The 19009-nt window shown below is 44.2% G+C and overlaps 1 long non-coding RNA gene and 1 pseudogene across 2 annotated transcripts in view; one reads left to right on the top strand and one right to left on the bottom strand.

The window, feature by feature from the left end:
- LOC115944989 (uncharacterized) overlaps positions 1 to 19009 on the bottom strand; it is a 169180-nt gene that overhangs the window by 8585 nt on the left and 141586 nt on the right. The gene's annotated exons all lie outside the window — the stretch shown is intronic.
- On the top strand, positions 13049 to 13426 carry LOC102738328 (large ribosomal subunit protein eL31 pseudogene; annotated as a pseudogene).

Raw genomic sequence — 19009 nt, 5'->3', positions numbered from 1 at the left:
CTAATTGAACCATTAAACTATTCTTTGCTGGCTCACAAAAACCACATAGACTGTGACTACATCATCTTCAAATAAGGGTATTAGGTAGATCCATCAATTGTTTAAACACAATAAATCAAGGGGGGGAAACACGTACATCTGGTAAACCTAAGGTAATGGTGGCTACACAGAATTCAGTACCGTAATTGCTGTGAAAAAAGGTGCCAAATGAGGGACCAGCAATGAAGATAATGACTAATTAACACCTGTGTGGAGCTCTCTAATTTGCACATTGTCTTAAATATTACCTCACTTGATCTCCTCAACTATCCTGACAAGGAATCCTTACCGTTGTCCCATTTCACAGATGAGGATACTGATGCTCAGTGAGGTGCCCAGGATCAAAAAGTGCTGGAGATTAGACCCAGTTCTAATCCTACACTCCTATGGTTCAGCTCTACAGCTACTCAACAAAACAAAACAAAACTTTTAACCTATGTCTGGCCTATGTTTTCACAATGGATTGAAAGTCATTACTCAGTCTCATATATAAGATGTGGGACATGTGGCCTCCAACCTGCAGGCAGGTGCAGTCTAGGGGATGAGTGCAAATTCACTGTCCTGTGCTACAGGTTAGAGGCAGCAGACTATCACGGGAAGTTTATAAACCAGCTTTGATTTTTATATTTGTAAATATTCCCTTGTGAGCATATGCAACACTTGATAAGTTTTAAAAATTAGCTAAAAGTATGTTTACAGACTATTAACTCTTAGGAAGGATTTTTGAACCTATTACTTCAATACACCTCCCAAATTTTATGTTTTGGGGACTCAGCATGTTCTAGAGTAAAACTCTGGCTTAATTGTCACTGAATTGAAGAGAAACCACCCACAGAGGACAAGGCCATGTGAATATTGTTTGATATCTTAAGGTAGCTAATACAAGGGAACAGTCCCACATTCTGAAACCAACAAGTGTCCAGAGATAAAGAATATTTCCCTGAAATTCAGGAATTAAATGAAGGACTGATTTTTTTTTTAAATGACAGTTAAATTAAAAAAGAACAAACAGCATGTGCTTAGAAGTTGGAGAACACAGTCGGTGGGTACTGTTCTCAGACCTTTCCCTTCTCCAGATAAAAATGTCCATTTTCCATCTTCTAGAACCATAATAATCAGGGGTAAAGGGGCTCTTGGAGAGTATTTTGTCCAGTCCCCACCTTTAACAGCAAGAAAACAAGTTCAGAGATTCACATGGACTCTAAAGTCCTGGCTTTGCCCTGCCTTCTACGAATCAGACTAAATCTATTTAATAGAAACCCCTTCCAGTAAACCCTTCCCAGTACAGGCAATATTCAGGGGTGGGAGAAACTTTTCAGCAAGCTCTGAATGCTGCACGTTGGGTCCAGCATTCCCATCTCCCAGTCAGCAGAGGCAAACTGACTTGGGGAAGGAAGTAAATAAAGGTTACAGTTTCCAGCTTTGAGCTCGGACGTCACATTGTCGCAATTTTATAGAACTGGCAACTCCGAACAAATGACCTCACTAAGCTTGAGTTTTCTTTTTAAATAATAGAATCAACTCATAATGCTTTTGTGAGGAACAAATGCAACAGTTTTATAAAAGCAATCCATAAATGTTAACTGATTTTATATTAATATTATTATCCAATTTGACTATTCTGAATTTGTACCATGAGTCTGGGGATTTAGAAATAGGCAACCCCTACCTCTAATGGGATACGTGCCCTTGAGGGCATTACGTCAGCTCTCCCAGCCTCAGCTTCCTTATGCAAAGGGGTGCTCACTTACCTCTCAGGATTGCTTTGGGTATTAAATGATACAGTGTATGTAAATGAACCATTAGTGCTTGTATCCAGTAGATGCTGTAGAGCTGTTCATCTGTACTTAAGCAAATCATGACAAGAGTCCTTTCAGGAGAATCAGGAAATCCTGTGACACAGGGCAAGAAGGTTAGTGGCCTGTGTCCGGGATTCTCCATCATGTATGGCCACACTCTTCTGAGACACCCTGAGGCAGGTGTATTTTAGAATTGTGGTTCCTCCCCAAACCTTGATAATTTTCCTGGCAAATGTCCCCCTCAATTTGAGTTTATGTGGCGGCTTCAGGAAAGGATCTGCTTTGTATGCTCAACTTCTCTTATCTAAGCCAGCTCTTGAGATATAACCTCCCTATGCCTGGACTACAGCTCTTACAGCCAGAGAAAGGGGCCAGACCCACCCAGACCTGTGGTGCCCAAAAGGGGCTGTATTCAGTCTAGGGCATAAGGGTGATGATACATTATGTATTAATTTCTCACCCTTTTAGGTTACCTATTTTTGCAAATGTTCTATAATATACATGATACACACACACACACAAATATTTGTAGTTAGGCATATGCTTAAAATGATTTTACAGATAGGCATGCACAATGAAGCAATTTGGGAGACCTCTGCCTGGAGGTCAGCTGGGGCACAGGACCCACTCACAACCACAGCCAGCCCCACGGAAAATGAGAGGCAGGGGACTGAGCTTAGGAGAGCTTTGCAGAATCCTGGGAAGATTTCAGAGATCAAAGAGGGGCTGACCCAGGCAGGAAGTTGTTCTGAGGATGTCTCCACCCAGGTCACACAGGAATGCCCAGGGCCAGGGCTGAGGCTGGGGAAGACAAGCAGAGCCCTTGGTCTCCACCTGCAGGGGCCACCATTCGGCATAAACTCTGTATGTTCTGTCTGCTGTCAACCCACCTCAAGGGTGTGTATTGCCCTTTAAATGAAGTTTTATCCTGGTAAATGGGTGACTGTGAATGGCAGGGGTATCCACTGACTCTTTTTATTATGAACTCTCTCCATGAGCACATCTTGGGTTGGATCTTTCCCACTTTTTATTTGGTTTTTATTTTTTATTTTCAGCACTATCAAGGGAGGGGGGTCTCCACTTCCTGGGGAAGAAGAAGAGATTGGCTGGTTGGTTTTACTGAAGGGTGGATGTGGGCATCGGGGCTTGGAGAGGCAGAATACAGGTGAAATGGGGGAGCCCAATGTTAGAGGAGAACATCATGCAATTTATAAAGGGGCTTCACACTTGAGCCTCACAGCCACCTAAACCCTGCTGTTGTTAACTTCCACTTTCCTAAGAGAAAATGGAAGGTTTAAGACACTTGTCCAAAGGAGCTAGTGACTCAAATGAACTCAAATGACTCCCAGGCTGGTCTTTTGGCTCTACCTTGAATCTCAGTGTTTCAATGCTTTGGGGGGATGATGGGATTAAATTAAACCGGGGATTAACTTGCAAAGCTGTGAATAAAATGTTCATCTTACAAAATTTCCATGAGGAAGATACTGGCTCTTTGTAGTAACTGCACAGCTGGGTCTGACTGTCGGGTCCGGAATCCTCCCCAGACCTGGTCTAACTTCTTGTAACCACTAGGTGGCAGTACAAGCAAGCCTTCCAGGGAGGCCTTACCATCCACTCTCTGTGGCAATGACAAGTGAGGAGTTTCCTAATCAGGCTGGGCTTAGTCAACCCACAACTCCAGTGTCGTGGTATCAGTTTCAGTGTGTTTGGTTATCTGGAGTTTTCTCTGAGTTCTCCAACCTTACCAGAGGCTGCATAGTTTTGCTGGGGGAGATACCAGCAATGGGACTTTCTACTGAATTAAGTACAGTGAATAAGGGAAGAGCTTAACTGGACTCCCCACCCTTCGAATACCAAGTAGTTGCCATCCCTGGGAGTAAGCAGGGCTGCCTGGAATCCTAGAAGGAGATATCCCAGGTCTCCTGCACTGTGCTGCAGAACCAGATCCTCAGGCTGCTTAACGTCCCAGTCACTTTGGGTGATGTGACCAGCTACGGAGGAAGCACCGTTCAAAGGAAATCAGAGACTGAGAGGTCGCAATTTACAGGGAGCAAATTTCTTCCGGAACATTGTGTGTAGCACTCACATGGCAACGAAGGGCATCTTTTGGGGTGAACCAGGCTGTCTGGTCCTAGAAAGGAGCACCCAGCACTAAAATTAATTATATGATTAATACTTGTTAATGCATATGGAGCACACAGTGAGTACTCCATTACGCACTTAACGTAGATCACCTCACTTACTCTGTGACTGAGAGGTGTACACTCTTACTACCCTGATCTCCAGGACACTGAGGGGTGGAGTTGAAACTATTTGCCCACACCCTAGAATTAGAGTCCAGGTCTCCCTGATTGAAAGCCTGTACTTTATCTCAAGATAGTTGTGAGACATCCTTTAGCAGTGCATGGTGTCTCACCCGGCCTCTGCCACAGAAAGGGGGCATGCCATAGCGCCTCAAATTCTATTGCAGAATGTTTTGGTGAGTAAGAGCAAGATGCCAAGATGGAGGGCCTGGACCAGGGCTACAGGCATGGAGTCAGTTCCTGCAGTCCTGTCTCAGCAGAGGTTCATGCAGGTGGGCTCGCCCCAAAGGCCGGGGAGGCTTAGCAGTGATCCATTTTGATTCTGACAAGCAAAGGAAGACCGAGGCAGTCCAGACGATCAGGCAGGTGGCTCAGCAACACAGCCAGCATATGTGTGGTTATTCCTATGTACTCATCCGGGCACACACTTTCGCTTTTTGTGTGTGTGAGAGAGAGAGAGAGCATGAGCAGGGGGAGGGGCAGAGGAAGAGGTAGAGAGAGAAGCAGACTGCCCGCTGAACCAGCCTGATGTGGGGCTTGATCCCAGGACCCTGAGATCATGACTTGAGCCAAAGGCCGACGCTTAACCAGCTGAGCCACCCAAGCGCCCCTGGACATACGCTTCTTAGTTTTAGCAAATCCGGTTTGATCAAGTGGCAATCACCGCTTCTCTTTTGTGCCTCTGGATGGAAATCCTTAGGTCTTAGGGTCAATTTGGAGATGAGATAGTGAGAACCCAAGGATCTTGATTTCACTCATGGAAACAATCCTGGAATTGCAAATCTTCCTCAAGGTTTATTTCCCAAATGTTTGTTCATGATGACCCTTTTCTTGGTTGGCATCAAAATGAAAACAAAAGGATAATGTGGCCAGTTTTCCATAGAGCTACATTTATTAGATTTAGAGGACGATCCCTAATGTTTAGATTCTGTCTTTCCTATTTGTGGTTAAAATGTTTCCCTTAGGAAACAGTGGAAGTTTATTTGTATCTTAAGCCCTAAGCAGGGCTCCCCTTTTCTTTTTCTCTTTAAAAAATTTTACAGATTAAAATCTGGGAACCCCAGCTCTGGGTAGTCCTCAAACTTCCTTCCCCTGAGCACACTGGGAGTGTTTCATATACTGCCATCTAGTGGTCATCCTAGCACACACTCACAGACTCCTCTCTGAACATAAATGGTAGGCATGTGAACACATGGGGGTGTGTGTGTGTGTGTGTGTGTTCAAGTAGGTGCCGACAAGCAGAGATGTGTTAGCATGGAAAAATGCAGGTTTTGAAAACCGTGTAGAAATATTCGGAGTGAACAGACCTCCTACTCCAAACCCATGTGGGCAGAACTGAAAGCAGGTGTGTGGGATTAGCACTCTGTATTTTTTCCAACATCCACCACCGAAAGGGTAGCAGCACAGAAACGTTTGTGCTCCGGAGTGCTATCAGCTAATAGGACTGCCTATGAGAAGTTGTAGAGGAAAAGTTTGCAAGACTAAACTTGAACCAAATGTGTTCACAATTTAACTCATATCTTTTGAACAACAGAGACATCCCTTCAAACTCTGGGAAGACCCATCAACCTTTCAAAAATGGGTAAATATGTATTTCTGCAAGAGCCCAGTGTCCTTAGGGCAGGGGGGATGTGGGTTTGCAAATATCAGACAGTCTTCATCTTTTGAGTGACCTGCATTTGGACCTGGCCTGTCCTCTAGCAGCTGGTGTATCCCACTCGTGTCCTCCATAGCCACCTGCAGCCTCTGGAGCTCTCTATCCTCAGCCTCCCATTGACCTCCTCCTCTGAGCTTGCTGCTTATCCACTAGACAAAGTGGACTCCCTTTCAGACTGCAAGAGAGAGAGAGACAGAGACAGAGAAGGGGAAAATGGGAGAAATGCAAAAAGCCCCAAGTCTAAGTCACACAGGTGATGACTATTGGACTCTTCGAAGGCCTACATCTGCACAACTGTATGGTGCTCTGTAACTCAGCTGAGTTGTCCTGAAATGAGTCCTGGAAATTCAGGTTCCGGACACCAGTGCACAAGCAGGCAGTCTGTAACTTGCTAACAGGTGGACTCCGAAGCGTCACGTGTATGTCGGCTCTATTTGAAATTTGAAATACATTTACACATAAAACCAATAAGCTACAGGGCTTAGGTTCCCGGGCTGGCTCGGGAAACCCATTTAACCTGTTCTGTGCTTCTGAGCTACACTTCAGAACCCCCTTAAGCCACCTGAGCTTTCCCTGAGCGGGGCGCGTGGATGGGGATGGGAGGGTCTGCAGAGCCTCGACATGGAATCTCTTCCTAATTCTCAGTAGAAATTCTTAGCACATCAGAAGAGTACCTGGGGGGATGGGGAGGAGGGGGGCTAGAAATAAAGAAATAAATCTGAATATAATTAATCACTGTTGCCAAGGGGAATGTGTTCAAAGACTTCTTAGAGAAGACTGCAGCCAATAGCTCAAAGGGGAAACTGCGAGGATACACACAGAATTGTTACCGTGCCCTTGGTCCTCTGGGCTCTGGACACCTAGGGCCGACTTTTGCTCCTTTCAGTTTCCTCCTCGACTGTCTGCCTTCCGGGCTGTGTGCTCCAAGACAGCTCTGCGCCCCTTGGGTCTGGCTCACGCTAGGTGTTCGTTGAGCATCTACCAGCAGGCATCATCTGTTTCTCCCATTCGTTCCATGTATATATATTCAGTGCCTGCTGTGATGTAGGTGTGTGTTAGGTACTGCGGTCAAGACGGAGCAGGGGAGATGGGGTTCCTGCCTTTGTAGCATGTGGCAGGCCACACGATGGGTCCACCAAAGCTGTCTTCATCCTGACCCATGGAAGCTGTGAGTGTGTTGTTGGCAGAAGGGACTCAGGAGAAGTGACAAAGTTAAGGATCTTAAGATGGGGAGGTCATTCTGAATTATCCAGTTGGGTCCAGTGTAATCATAAGGGTTCTTATGAGAGGTCACAGTAATGCAGGGCCACAAGCCGAGGAAAACTGGCGGTCTTTCGAAGCTGGAAAAGGCAGGAAACAGATTCTCCCCCCGGGGGCCTCCGGGAGGCACACAGCCCTAGGACACCTTGCAATTGCCCCAGTGAAACTGATTTCGGACTTCTGACCTCCCAAACAATAAGATAATAAATTTGCATTGTGCTTAAAGCCACTCAGTTTATGGTCCTTTGTTACAGCAACAATGGGAAATGAATACAAGCTGAATATAGCTGTAGCTTATTAAACATTTTGCAGGATGCTTAACAGTTATTAAAAAAGTAATCCTAATAAATTGTGATAATAGAGGGAAGTAGAGAGTGTTGATTAGCTCATTCACCTTATTAACTCTTTAGATTGGCTTAAAAATTCATTCTTCTCTTTGCTAATCAGAGGATCTCTCTGAGGCTGTACCTTTCTTGGGCAGCAGGAATTCACTCTGGAACTTCCGTGTCAAGTCCTGAAGCTTGAAATGCTTATAAAACCATTTGGTGGATGAATCCCTCCCTATAAGGACAACAACTTTCACATAGAAGGAATATTATTCCTTAATAGACAATCAAGTTCAACTTGGTTTTCTGGTCACGGCACCCTTAAAAAATAGAGAGGAGATCTTATTTGCACCCCATTTCTCCAGGGGGAAACTGAGGCTTGGGTCTGATCAAGTTTACTTTGCCACCCAGGATCAAGAATATGAGCTCAAGGGGTGCCCAGCTAGCTGGCTCAGTCAGTAGAACATGCAACTCTTGATCTCGGGGTTATAAGTTTGAGCCCCACATTGGGTGTAGACATTACTTAAAAATAAAATCTTAAAAAAAAAAAAAAAGAATATGAGCTCAGCTCTTTTGACACTTCAACCAAGGGCTTTCCCTTGGCCTCTGCTCATTATTTCCCAAGGCATTAAGAAAAAAGAAGGCATTAAACACGCAGCAGGAGGGATATAGTCGACTAGCTTGCTACCAGGAGAGGAGAGGAATTCTGGAGAAAGACTAGTAATCAGAATCTATGGAATAAGAAAGCCTCCAGTTTTTAAATTAAAACTTGGGGGAAAATTTGACAATTGGAGGAGTTTCATTTTGAAACTCATTTAACCCGAAAAGTCAAAACGAAACTCCAGAGGTGTGAACCCACAACAATCAAAATAAAAACAAGTTTTCACAAGCGCATTGCAAAGCTAAATATAGATTTTTCAGATAGACCCACTCACCTCCAAATTCGTGACTTTAGAACTATTTCAAACATTATTTTACAAAAGAGTGTCAATCAAAAGAAAAGTAGTTTTGTGTGGGAGGTGGAGTAAAGCCGGGCGTGTATGTGTGTATGTGTGGGGGGAGTGCTGCTCTGTTTTGTGCCCCCCCCACCAAACTGTCAAGATGTTTTTAAATACCATTTGTGGTCACCTGCACTGGTAATATTTTCTAACTGTGGGCAAAAGAAGCTGACTAAAGGTTTGTGCGTTTGCTCTAAGAGGAAACTGTCAAATGCCGGTGTCTCAGTGTTGTCTGACCTGGTTTGCAGGTGCACTTGTAGGAAGCTGTGTTCTGACCCAGGGAAGAGCGTAATTAAAACTGGAAACCAAAGACCTCCAGCTGCCTCAGGAAACACGGCATAAGGCCCCATCCTTTCTCTGCTCACCCCACCTTACCTCCATGCCTAGGAGGAAGAGGGAGGGGGACTGACAAGTGGGCCTGGAGTCACCTGTGGCCTGAGGGTTACCCCGGAAAGATGGCCTCTCAGGATCCTCCACATGTGGTGAGGGCTTTGAACCCGGAGGTTTGAACTGCTGAGCAATTTCTTATTAAGACGTGAACACCAGAGTGTCATCTGGAGCTTTCGGCTTTTATTTGTGGTGGGCTGTTTTCCTGCCACGGTTGTTGTGGTTTACCGTCTACTGGAGTGTTCAAAACTGCTTTGCAGAATCCAGTGGCTTTGCTTCAGATTTGGTACCTCTCATGCCCCGCCCCTCCTCGGCCCCCAGTGACCTATCCTGCTGTGCGTCTCTTTCCTAGGCCATGCTGTGCCCCCAGGGGAGAAGAATCACCCAGGGAACAGGCACCAACATTTTCAGAACTTCAGCATAGTGTGTATTTCCAGGAATGGTAATTTAGCTTTCCAGACTGCTGTGTAAAAGATGATTTCCCAAAATGGACAACGCAAGTCAGTCATAAAACCATGTGGTCCAAGAAAGGAATTATTAAATCAAAAGCCTTAGAATTTTGTGACCTATGCCTATGAATTTATGCTAAGGAAATAATCATAAATATGTAAAAATGTTACAAAAATAAAGTCATAGGGATATTTATGAGGAGCTTTTCATAACACAAAACTGGAAAAATCTAAATAGCAAATAGGTTATTGATTGAATATGTTATAGCCATGTTATTGCCATAATGAATAGCTAGCATTTATTGAATGCTTACTATGTTCTAGGTGTGGTGCTAATTGCTTTATGTGTGTTATTACATTTAATCCTTAAAACACTCAGGAACTTACACGTAGAAAGGTAAAAGTCCTTATCCATGAACATGGTGCTCATATAATGAGATAAATAGTGGCCCCCAGCAATTCATGTTCATTCGGAACCTCAGAAGGTGACCTTATTTAGAAATGGGATTTTTGCAGAGGTAAGTAATTAGGGATCTCAAGATGAAGTCATCCTGGCTTCATCAATGACTGGTATCCTTATATGAGAAAGGAGAGAGCAGTTTGAGACACGTAGAGACACAGGGTAGAAGTCTACATGAGGACGGAGGCAGAGATTGGAGTCCTGCATCTACAAGCTGAGGAAGGCCAAGGGTTGCTTGGCAGCCACCAGAAGCTAGGAGAGAGAGGGAGGCAACAGATTCTCCCTCAGAGCTCCAGAAGGAACCAACCTTGCTGACACTTTGATTTTAGACTTCTGGACTTCTGAACTAAGAGACAATAAATTTCTGCTCTTTTAAGCCACCCAGGTTGTGGTCATTGGTTATGGCAGCCACAGGAAGTGAATACAGATAGCATTATCTGTATTCAAGGGATTTGAACCCAGGCTGACTCCAGGACCAGAGCTCTGTGCTATGGAGCTCTAAAAGCAGGGCTTAGAATTGTACACATAATGTCACATTTCTGTAAGAAATTTGAATATATGCATAGAAAATAACTGGAAGAATATACAGCAAAACGCTTATTTCTGGGTAGAAAGAATCCAGATGGATTTTAATTTCCTTCTTTTTGCTTATCTGCTTTTTCTTTTTTCAGCATTGAAGTGCAATACTTTTCGGAGTAAGATACACACTGAAGTCTGTAGGAGTAAAGGGGCGTCATGTTGCAACTTACTCTCAAACGGTTCAGACAAAAACTAAGAAATGTGTATACGCGTGGAGAGAAAATGATAGAGCACATGTGTGAACATGGTAACCACTGGAGAATCTGGGTGAATGGTACATGGGAATTCTTTGCACTATTCTCGCAACTTTTCAGAAATTCTGAAATTATTTCAAAATGTAAAACTTACCACTCCCCCCAAAGAAGAGTCCTAACATGGAAGACACTCAAAGTTGAAAGAGAAGAAACTTTGTATACATGAATGTCAAGACACTGCCAACCTGAATATTCTAAGAATCAGAAAAGTTTGAGGAATAAAAGCAAGTATTTGTGTTACAGCAAATATGACTCTCAAAGGAAAAACAAATGCAGAGAGGCAGAGAGAGAGAGAAAGAAGAGACAGAAGAAAATAATACCTAAAAGAAGTCTCTGGTGAATGAGAGCTGTAGGGCGAGGACATAACTATGCACTATTTTCTGCACACACTTGACATGGAGTGATTTCGGGCCAAGCTGACAAGGAGTTGGAAGAGAAGGGTTCCCCCGACCTGCATGGAAAGAGCGAGACAAACGGCATCTTTATAGTCCCATTAAGTTCTTGTGGCAGCCTGAAGTCACTGGTTACTCATTCCCCAGAGGATGAACGTTAATGATAACTATACAGATCACATTTTAAAAATGATATGGATAGATAAGCTAGAAAAAGATTTCATAGCCTTTTGAAAATGTGAAATTATTACCAGGCCACTTGATATTTTTGTTTTAGGAGGACAGAAATTTTAACTTTGTGCCAATTTTAAAGCTCACTTCCAACCAACGTCTCTAGTTTACCATCTGGACAAATACAGGGAACAGTATGTCCATAATTTTGACTTATCTAAAGGGAAAGAAAGTCACATCGCTAAATCGCATTATTTCAGATGATCCATTCCTCTGTCACTGATTTCTGTAAAAATCTGTGACCATTACAAAAAATAACCCAGTGTTATTGGCGTGGTTTTACTTGTGTGCTAGATATTGTGCAACTGAGTTAGTTCTCCTCCATTCAAAGAACTGCTTGTTCCTTTCATTCCAAGGTTGGTGAGGGGCAGGGCTGGCATGAATGGGTCTTGCTTTGGAGTAGCCGCGCCCTCTCCAACAGCACAGATAAATATATGGCTTGGCAAACGCATATTGAATAGATTATGTGCACTTTAATTGAGTCAAAGAATAATAGGTCCATTTTTATTCCATTCTCAAGTTGTTTCATGTTCAGCATTCCTTCGTCACAAAGGTTGGCTAATTCTTCCAATTTGCAGTGCCAAGTAATTTGTGCAGAGTGATTCCAAAAATGTTTTCATTTCTAGGTTCCTACAAGGCAATTCTACTTCACAAAGCCTCTCAGTAGCCATTTGGAGGGAAAGGGTCCCACAGAGAGCGCGGGGAGAGGCGGTCCTGCCATCAGATGTGCGGACTGGGAATGTCCCTGGAGGTGCAGAGAGTAGCACAATGAGATATGGGCTGCCTAGGATGCCACCCACGGACCATTCAAATAGAATCACCAGCCAGTGGGAGGGTGTCTGGGTGGGAGGTTTGTTGTGTGTATATATATTTTTCCTAATATATTTAAAACTAGTTTGAAGAACGAATGGGAAGATTCCCTTTTTAGCCTCTCCTTTATGGAAAGAAAAGCAGTTCCTTGGTAAAATTCCAGGCCGTCAGCCCCACCTCCACTCTAAGCTCTTTGAACCCTTTCCTACCAGATTCATTAACATTTTCTGCTTTGAGCCATTATCATGGTGTACAAAGAATGTGTCCCTTTGAGTCCTAAACCCGTCCTTTTAAACTGGAATAGTCTGCCAAAGAAGAGCCAAGGCTCTTCTTATTTTTTTGGGTAACAGCCCTAGTGCTTACACACGTATGCATACAGCATGACCCGTTGATGACAATGAACCCCAAGTCTAAGAGAGTTTTTAAATCCCTTAGGTCGGTCTGCCTTCAAAGGTAAGTATCTGAGGAACTGGTGACATTGATTAGGACACTTCATCCATCCTGGACCACCAGACTCAATCCTGAGCAAAGGACAGAAGCCATTCACTAATGAGTTTTTCTTTGACCTGATGACAAAGCTAAAGCCTTCTTTCTGGAAACCATACTAAAAAAGAGCTTTCCTTATCGAAAATGCCTAATGTTTTCGTGGGGTTGGTTGAGACGGGGTTCTCATGTTTGAGCTCAGTGCACTTAATTCTACGGACATTCTTGGGTCTGTGTTCATCTACCTTATGAAGGAGGTGAGAACCAGGTTCTTGCGATTCTAACAACACACAATGATTATGTACATTGTGTCTGATGAGTTTTAATTTTTCCATGTCCAGAAGAAGAAATCTAGAGTCAGAAAGATGGTTTTCCTGAAGGTTTACACACTGAGTTCATGATGCTTGGGGCAAAGTTCTCCCACAGGCTTCTTGTTTCTTAGGGCCCTCACCTAGTAGTGGTGACTCTGGACCTGCAGTCCATGCTTACATGGTCACCAGGTGAGCATAAGTGCCTTGGGTTTAGGGTGCTGGCTCTCAAACTCCCGTGTGCATGAGAATCAACCAGGGAAAGGCAGTTAAAAATGTGGGTTTTGGGCCTTTCCAATCAGGGCCCAGAGGAATGGCTCCCGCGAAAAAGGGTGGTGAGAAGAAGAAGAGCCGTTCTGCCATCAACAAGGTAGTGACCAGAGAATACACCATCAACATTCACAAGCGCATCCATGGAGTTGGTTTCAAGAAGCGTGCCCCTTGGGCACTCAAAGAGATCCGGAAATTTGCCATGAAGGAGATGGGAACTCCAGATGTGCGCATTGACACCAGGCTCAACAAAGCTGTCTGGGCCAAAGGAATAAGGAATGTTCCATACTGTATCCATGTGCGGTTGTCCAGAAAACGTAACAAGGATGAAGATTCACCAAACAAGCTCTACACACTGGTTACCTATGTACCTGTCACCACTTTCAAAAATCTACAGACACTTAATGTGGATGAGAACTAATTGCTGTTTGTCAAATAAAGGTATAAAACCGCAAAAAAAAAAAAAATGTGGGTTTTGGAACCCCTCCATGGGCATCAATTCTGCAGGCCAGGGAGAATGTGCATCTTAAACAAATACTTTGGGTGATTCTGCAAGCAGTTTGCAATGAGAAACACTGTCCTATAAACCCTAGCGAAGAATATTTAGACATGTGCCTCAAGTCATAGTTTTTTGGTTTTCAGATTTCCCACTCAAAATTCTATCATTTCAAATATTTTTCCTAATAAAAAACCTTCAGGACATGAAGAGATACTCAACGTCATTAGTCATTAGGGAAATGCACTTGAAAATTATAAGGAGATATTACTACATACCCACTGGAACAGCCCTGATCCAAAAGATGACAATACCAAATGTAGACAGAGGACATCAAGAAACTGGAACCCTCGGGGATTGCTGATTGGAATGTAAAATGGTAAAAACACTTTGGAAACAGTTGGTGGTTTCTTAACAAGTTAAACATATACTTATAGTCCAGTGATTCCATTCCTAGGGATGTACCCAAGAGAAATAAAAATGTATGTGCACACAAAGACTTATAGGACGTGAATGCTCATGGCAGCCTTATTCATAATCACCCTAAACTGGAAACAATCCAAATGTCCCTCTACTGTTGAATGGATAAACAAAATGGGATATATAATACAATGGAATATTATTCAATATTAAAAAAAGAACGAGCTACTAATATGTGGTACAATACAGACAAACCTCAAAAACATTATGTGAAATGAAATAAGCCAGACACAAAAGCCGACAGATCATATGATTCTATTTAGATAAAATTTCTGGAAAGGGCAAATCTTAGAGATGGAAAACAGATCATTAGCTGCCTGGGGCTGGGAGTGGGATTGACTGTGCACGGGCAGAAGGGAACATTTTGGCAAGATGGAAGTGTTCTAAAACTGGATTGGGAAAATGACTGCAAAACTCTCTAAAATTACTTTAAAAATCATTATACTCCATAGGTGCAGGGGATGAATTTTAAGGTATGTAATTATACCTCCAAAAAAGGTGTTTAGAGGAACAACAGGGTCTCAAAAATGGCAATAGAATGGTACATGAGTGACTAAATTAACCAATCGAAAACATTTCGCCGTATCTAGGAGAAGGTGTTCGAAGAAGCGTCCACGTACATACGACTAAGTGCCTTCCACGCTTCTTCTCATTCGTAGGTGGCGTTTTCTTCTTAGCCTTCCCGGGCTTATCCCCGACTTTCCAGCTGAGAGTGCTCTCAGCCTTTCTCTGCCTTCACCACCACTAGATTCTTCCGATTAGGCTAGCTAATAGACCATTCCAGCCATTTAGCTTTCTTAACAGGCAGAAAGGAGCGACCACCGCTCCCTCTGACTCATCTGCTTTCTTTTCCATGTGGCAGGAGAAGAAAAAAAGAGTTTTCAGGCCCATCATCTGTCTCTGTGTCAGCAATTCGATTGTTCCCTTAGCAACCATCGCTTTTATTGCCGGCTCTCCGATACACACTGCCTTCTCAACGAGCTTGGAGCCACAGAATATCTTGATGCGTGCCAGGAGCACTTTTCAACAAAGGCCAATCTCTCCTCTGGAGCAAACTATTTTTATAACAATACTCAAACAAAACATACAGTTTTTAGACACAGGTGATAATGCGGACAGTGCTGAGGAAATGGTGCCTCTTAGGCTCATTTGCCCTCCACTCAGACAGGAGGACGTGCAGTGGGGACTCTGCTCTCCTCCTGGCCCGGGGAAGGCATGGGTCACAAGGGAAATCAGAGGCCCAGGAGAGGGAGACTCACACCGGGTGGGAGCCATCCAGTGACCTTCCTTTGCTGATGGAAGGATTGAGGCATTATTTTTGCATTCGAAGAAGTGTTCCAGATTTACCATTTTTCCATCTGTCTCCTTATGGGTGCTTACTACCCTTAGTGTATTTCTACATCGAGGTGAAAGCTAAAACCAAGGGTTAGCTCAGAACTGTGGTTTCCCTTATTATTCCACCAATTATGTATTTTCCAAAAGGATCTCTAATTTTTTTTAAAAAAGGACATGTTTCATATGTTGGCCACTGTGCAAGAAGCAAGGGTGTCTCAGACGATGGAGATCATGTGAATGTTCTCTCAAGAAAACATGTCCCAAAAACCCGAGAGAGATTTGGAGTTTTCTCATAATTCCCTCTCACAGGTCCATCCGGGGGACTAGAATCACTCAGTAGCATGTTGGTAGTTTCTCCTCTAATTCGTTAAGAGTGAAGAGGTATTTTATCACCATTTGAGAACACGGTGGCTTTTCAACATTTCAGAACACCTGTCCTACAAACAGGTGATGCGAAATATTTTTAACGAACCTCTGCTGAATATTATGTGCACCAGGGGTTGGGTATATTACTTACAAGATTTTGGTATGTGCCTTATTTTAATACAGGCACATATTTGGGGGTAAACTTCTTTTACTTCACCTTATCCTTTAAATCAGTTCTGCTCCTCATTCAGGCAGGTCTTCCTTCATATTAGCCTGAGAAGGAAATTTTCCTGTATAGAAATTACTTTTTAACAACTGCTAACACAGGAGCTATTGACTCAGTGGGCTTGTGAAAAAGGAGAAGATCCTGTGGTGTATTTTATGACCTCCGAGGAGAGAGACTCATGGTCTGGAAGCATGTTCTCCTGCCGCTGCTGGGAAGCTCAACTCTGTGGCATGGGTGTCCCCACAGCAGTCCTTCGAGGTGTTTCGAGAGGATTTATATTTAGGCCAACACACTCCCTCAGGGTTTCCCAAAATGATACTAAATCACCAAGAAAGAGAAACTCAAACCACAAGTTAAGGTTCTGAGTCTAATCAGAAGACCTCAAGGATAAAATTTTCAGGCACTTTAACACAAATATCCTAAGGGTAAACACCACCGACCTTCCCCACACACGAGAAAGATGGAGAACGCTTTAGTCTTCGGTTCAGCAAGGGCGAAGGGAGTCCTAACAACTCAGAGCTAGCCTGGGAGGAGTCGATCACATTTGGTTTTACTGTGACAAAGGAAGAAGAGAAGTTAGTCTTGGTTCCTCTCTCCTGAGTAAGAACTGTCACTTTGAGACTTAGGCAGGCAAAATCCGTTGTCACTGAGCTGCTGAGGAACAGGGTTTTTCTCTTTGACGTCTCTGGGCCTCAGCCTCCTCGCCTGCCGGGAGAGCCGGGCGGGAGGAAGGCCCTCCAAGGCTCCTCCATGGCTGTTAGAGCTGTTTGCATCACTTGCCTCCGGAAGGGGGCTGTGTAATTCCGTGATTTTCAGCGTGTCTGGCCCAGCTGCCTGGACCTTCTCGGGGGCCCTTTGATTTACCCTGGGAACCGAGCAGCTTCAACTCACTCCCCACACAGCCTAGTCTGGGCTAGGGGGTGGTGTGCCCAGACACGGAGAGGGGAATAGAAAAGGGGGCAATCAAAATAGGAAAAGTAATATAAAGACCACATTTGTGAATGGTACATAATTTTATGAATACATGCAGACATTAAATTATATTAAAAGATTTCAAAAATGCCGGTTCTCAGGGGCCTTTCTCACCCCCATCAAAGTCCAAGTCAGGCATTAAAGGGAAGAAGGAAAAAATGTACACAGACACGTACAGGTAAATATATGCATGTATAAAAATCTGCGTTCTAGGAAAGAGTCAAAGGACTGAGGTAGCCCAGAGCATAGCCCTCTGGGTCTCCAAGGTGATTCTCTTCGGCAGGAAGTGACCCTGTCAACATCCTGCTCTGTCTCGTGGGGCCCGTCATACATCCTGTTCCTGGCGGTGAGGCTTGCCTGCCACAGACTCGCTTTCTAGGCTGGATGACCAACGGGGCATCTCCTAACTGCAGTTTCTATGTCAAGTCATGGGACAGTTTACCTCAGGAATGGGCGTGTTTCCAGGCCTAGTCTCACACATTCAGGTTCCCTGGTCCCTGCACAAGAACCACATGCTAACAACCCGTATGTCCGGTGGAAATCTTCCCTGTTAAAGTCTGGTAGGAGAGTCTAAAGCTCCTCTTCTCTCAAAGCTGGCCCATCATTTTGCAAAAGATTCTATTAGTCCTAAGGTTTCTTTTTCTTTTCTTTCTTTCTTTAAGATTTTTATTTATTTATTTGAGAGACAGCAAAAGCAAGAGAGATCACAGAGAGAGAAGGAGAAGCAGACTCACCTCTGAATGGAGAGCCTGATGTGGGGCTTGATCCCAGGACCCTGGATCATGACCTGAGCTGAAGGCAGACGCTTAACCGACTAAGCCACCGAGGCGCCCCTAGTCCTAAGGTTTCTGATACTCATTCAGGAAACAGAAACAGGAATCCCCCCATGCTCTTATCTCTAGTTTTGTCACTCATTCCTTTCCCTGGCCCATCAAAAACAGGTCAGAACCAAGATGATTCCCATGCTAGGTAGAGGGGTCAGGCTGTGCCTTGGAGTCATTTTCTGAAGGAATGAATGGATGACAACTAATGTAATACTGATGTTCATTGTAGAAAATGGGTTTCTGGGCTAGGGGGTGGTGTGCCCAGACACGGAGAGGGGGAATAGAAAAGGGGGCAATCAAAATAGGAAAAGTAATACAAAGACCACATTTGTGAATGGTACATAAATTTATGAATACATGCATACATTAAATTATATTAAAAGATTTCAAAAATGCAGAATAGTCTAGGAAAAAGGAAATAAAACCTATAACTTTGCTTCCCAGAAAGAACTCTTGCTCACATTATGGTATATCTCACTGTTTGTTTGTTACATTCATGTAATCTAAGCTTCAGTTTTGTGACCTGTTCTCTTTCCAGTTAGTAATATCTATCACAGACCATTTTTGTGTCTAGTAGCTGAGAGCCTGAGGCAGCACTGAGCTCTTTACATCATTCCAGTAACCGCCAGTGTGATTCGTCACTTATTTTATGACCTATCATGCAGCACCTGGTTTGGATCTGGCTTGAGTGATGGACTCACTTAGTCTTCAGAATCATGGCCTGTTGGAACCAGAAGGGACCATGAATGATCTTGGAAGTCAAACCCCTCATTTCACAGGTGAGCAAACTGAGGTCTGAATCAGACGGAGCCAAACATAGGACTGGATCCGCATGTCCCACTCCTGGTCTATTTCCCCAACGCCATGGCCACAAGCGTGAAAAGGCTTCCCTTTCAGCAAACAGCCCAGCAGAGGAGTCAAGGTGGGAAAGGTGTGCAGGCTCTCCAGGATTTCACTTGGTGGTGGTCGCAGCCTCCCCAGCAGGAGAGGCCATGGCTGGTGCCGCATGAGGGGTGGCCGGGGGCCAGGGGTACAGCGGATCCACAGCCCGGCTGCTCTCACACACTCCAGAGAAGACCCGCTACTGCCTCACGTGTTGGAGTGCAGCTCAGCTTCCTGTCCGCAGAGTCGGGCCACTTCTCACCACCTCCTCCACCCCTGTCCTGTTCAGAGCCACCTTCTGTCTCCTGCATGACTGCAGTCGTTCTTTACAGGGCCGTCGGCTTCTACCCTGCCCACCACAGCTCCCACGCCAATCTCCTGCTCCAGCCAGTGAGATCCCTTCAACACCTAGAACTCTGCTCA

Source organism: Leptonychotes weddellii, chromosome 8 (genome assembly GCF_054177405.1).
Source record: "Leptonychotes weddellii isolate Sample4059 chromosome 8, ASM5417740v2, whole genome shotgun sequence".
Lineage (NCBI taxonomy): Eukaryota > Metazoa > Chordata > Mammalia > Carnivora > Phocidae > Leptonychotes > Leptonychotes weddellii.
Note: the sequence above shows the minus strand (reverse complement) of the source record. Positions and strands in the feature narration are given on the sequence as shown.